Genomic DNA, 3,303 nt, shown 5'->3' on the forward strand with positions numbered 1-3,303 from the left:
CTTATGCATATGCATCTGTGGGTGTCATCAAAACTCAAACCCTAGGATTCTGATGAGGAAGCAGGACTGAGAAACAAAGCCAAAGGGCAAAATAGAAGTCTACTGTGTTATGGCCCCGATGTATGTAGATGAGAAGGAGATGGCCCAGCAGAAGGTTGGGATTGCTGCAGAAAGATGACTTTTAAGGGGAGAAAACCAGGGCAGTGTGGGTGATGGGTGGCCTGTGTTAGACCCAGTGAATCAGAAAGTGCTGTATCCCATGCTCAGAAGGGCTGCAGTGCCTGTTCTCTGCTACCAATGCACCTGGGGCCAGCACCAGAGGGGTTTGTGGGGAGAAATAGTGATTAGAGAAGAGACTCGCTATTGTCACAGAGACTGCAGCACTTCCCCAAAGAAGGAATGGGCTCTGCAGATAACTCATTTCCATATTTCTCCTCATCACATCACTGTTCTGGCTTACACTCTGGTTATAGGCTTCTCTTTGGGAAAAGCTCCTTCATCTCTTGTGGGAGGTGGTGGCTGCCTTCATCCCACTCTCACTTGCTGTGGATCCCTCTGCAAGTGTTCACCAATTGAAACATTCATCCTGGCTCAGCCAGGATCTCTCATTTATGCTCTGACATGTTATCATTGGAGATTTCAAACACAGCATCTGAGGTCTACAAAGCACATCCATGGAGGAAGATCATGCAACACCATGCATTAATTAATCCCCTTTCTGAATGACTCTTCTTGGGCTATATATCTTACATTCCTGCTTTGTAATTTCAGCACATACTCACCAGGTTTGTACTTCAAAAGGAGATACCCACAAAGTAGTGTTCGTGTGGTTCTTTTCATGCAAACAAGGGATTGTGACTTTTCCTCTCGTGGAGGTCAGATGAGAGATCTGCTAGTCAATTTTTGGTTACTCAGTGACTAAAGGCCAGAGGTTTATAACCTATTCCAAACACTTTCTGACTAGCCTTTCTGCTGCCTGGGGCCCAGACCACACTCTGCCCCAGTGGCTTGCCCCTTCTGATCTATATCTAGTCCTAGGAGGCAGATTAAATTGTTAATGAAGTCATTAAGGAGGTTCATGGATAATGCCAAGTTCGAGTTCAAGCCTTGGTCAAATCACCCAAACTTCACTTAAAGTGACAAATACAAGGGCACAGCCAAACTGCTGTCTAGTTGTGTTTTGTCTTAATCCCAGCCTGGAGCAGGATGAAAGGATGTGCAGTAACCCTGCTCCACTCCACTCAAACATTGCCTTGTATACCTTCTGCTTAGGCAAGACACAGCCTGGGTCTCTCTGGCTACACCTCTTACCTTGCTGGACTATGCCTCAGGTTGGAGTCCATTTTCTTGTTAGGTGTTTTATGTTGGCTATGTTGGCACTGTCTGTAAGGTCTACATCTAAATTTCCAGCTCTGTGTCTGAATTTTGGCTGTATGGTGAGTCTTTCTCAGACTGAATCTTGAGTGAAAACCAATGTCTAATTGATGCAGATGATAAATAGAATAGGATATTTCAGTTGGAAGGAACCTAAAATGTTCATCTAGTCCAACTGCCTGATCACTTCAGGGCTGACCAAGAATGTTGTTAAGGCCATGCCCTTATAGCTCTTAAACACTGACAGGCTTGGAGTGTTGACCACCCCTCTTGGATGATTTTTCCACTATTTTGACACCCTATGAAGCATGTGGAAAGAAGGGCAAAGCAGTCTGGGGTAGGGTCTAGAGCACAAGTCCTATAAGGAGCAGCTGAGGGAGCTGGGGGTATTTAACCTGGAGAAAAGAAGGCTCAGGAGAGATATTGCTCTCTACAGCCTAAAGGAGCTTATAGAGAGGTGGGGGTCAGTCCCTCCTCCCATGTAACAGGTGACAATAGCTGGGGAAATGGCCTCAACTTGCACCAGCTGAGGTTTAGATTGGACACCGGAAAAACATATCCACAGAAAAAAGGTGGTTAAACATTGGAACAGGTTTCCAAGGGAAGTGGTCGAGTCACTATTCCTAGAGGTATTCAAAAAAACATGTAAATGTGGCACTTAGGGTTAGTAGTTTAATGGTAACTTGGAAGTGCTGGGTTAGTGGTTGGGCTTGAAAATCTTAAAAGTCTTTTTCAACCTAAAAAAAATGACTCTGTGATTCCATTAAAAGCTTCATAATATCAAGGCTAAAGCTCCCTGGTACAACTTTAAAACATTTTCATGTCCTACCAATAAATCCCAGGAAGAAGAGCTCAGCAGCTCTATTTCCCCTTCCCTCTTCAGGAAGCTGTTAGAGAGCACGAGGTCACCCCTCAGCCTCCTCTTCTCCAAACCAGACAAGCTCAGAGCCCACAGCTGCTCCTCACAGGACATGACTTCTAGCCCTCTCACTGGCTTTTTGACCTCCTCAGGAAACATTTAAGGAACTTCAGATCCCTCTTCAGTGGTGGGTCCCAGAAATGTGCAGAAAAGTCAAATACAAGCTTGAGGTCTAAGCCAATACAGAGGTAAAAACATCTATCTGCCCAATTCTCCATGTACAAATGGTTAATAATCACAATAATCACAACCTTACAAGATATTACGTGGACACAGGTTGCACAGATGCTCCAGGAATGGGATTTGTAAGGCCTAAGCATGCATTTTAAGGATGGCATGATGCCTCATATTTCTATCATTGTGGCTCTAGTGGTTAAGTCAGATTCTTTGCTGTATAAGAAACTAGAGAAAATGTCATGCAAGGCAGACTGGATTACATCAGTTTCCCCTGTCTTGCTTCAAGACTTCATATACATTCAATAGGAAAGCTTGGTTTTCTCACTTAAAATGTACAAGAAATTTGGAAGAAAGCAATATTCTTGTCTGGGGGAGCTCCCAATCAAATGATTTCTAAAATAAGCCTGAAATCAAGAGCCACTGCTGTTAGCTGCCTGAAAAAGGGGAGGAATATTAACTTCTGTGGGAGGAGGAGCAGTACCTTAAAAAAAATGTTGCTATTGAACGCAAAGCTGGTATGGAAAGCTCAAGTAATTGGAAACACATGTTCCTGGCTGCAGGAGTACAGCACATAAATTGCAAAAGAGAAAAAAATAATAGAAAGGACACAGAATATTTGAAAATATAGCAAGGGAAGTCAACATTTTACAACTTGTTAATAGTGACTATACCTGAAATATTGTTTCACCATTAACCTTAAAAACACAAATGTATCTGTTGGCTTTCTGTTGTACACCAACTTTAAAATAAGATAGAGATCTCAGGCATGTTGGATGATAGTATTACATAAGGAGAATATTTTAGTAAACTATCTGAACAAAGATGACTCATAA

The sequence above is a fragment of the Lonchura striata genome, chromosome 2, assembly GCF_050655825.1.
Source record: "Lonchura striata isolate lonStrDom1 chromosome 2, ASM5065582v1, whole genome shotgun sequence".
In the NCBI taxonomy this organism is placed as follows: Eukaryota; Metazoa; Chordata; class Aves; order Passeriformes; family Estrildidae; genus Lonchura; species Lonchura striata.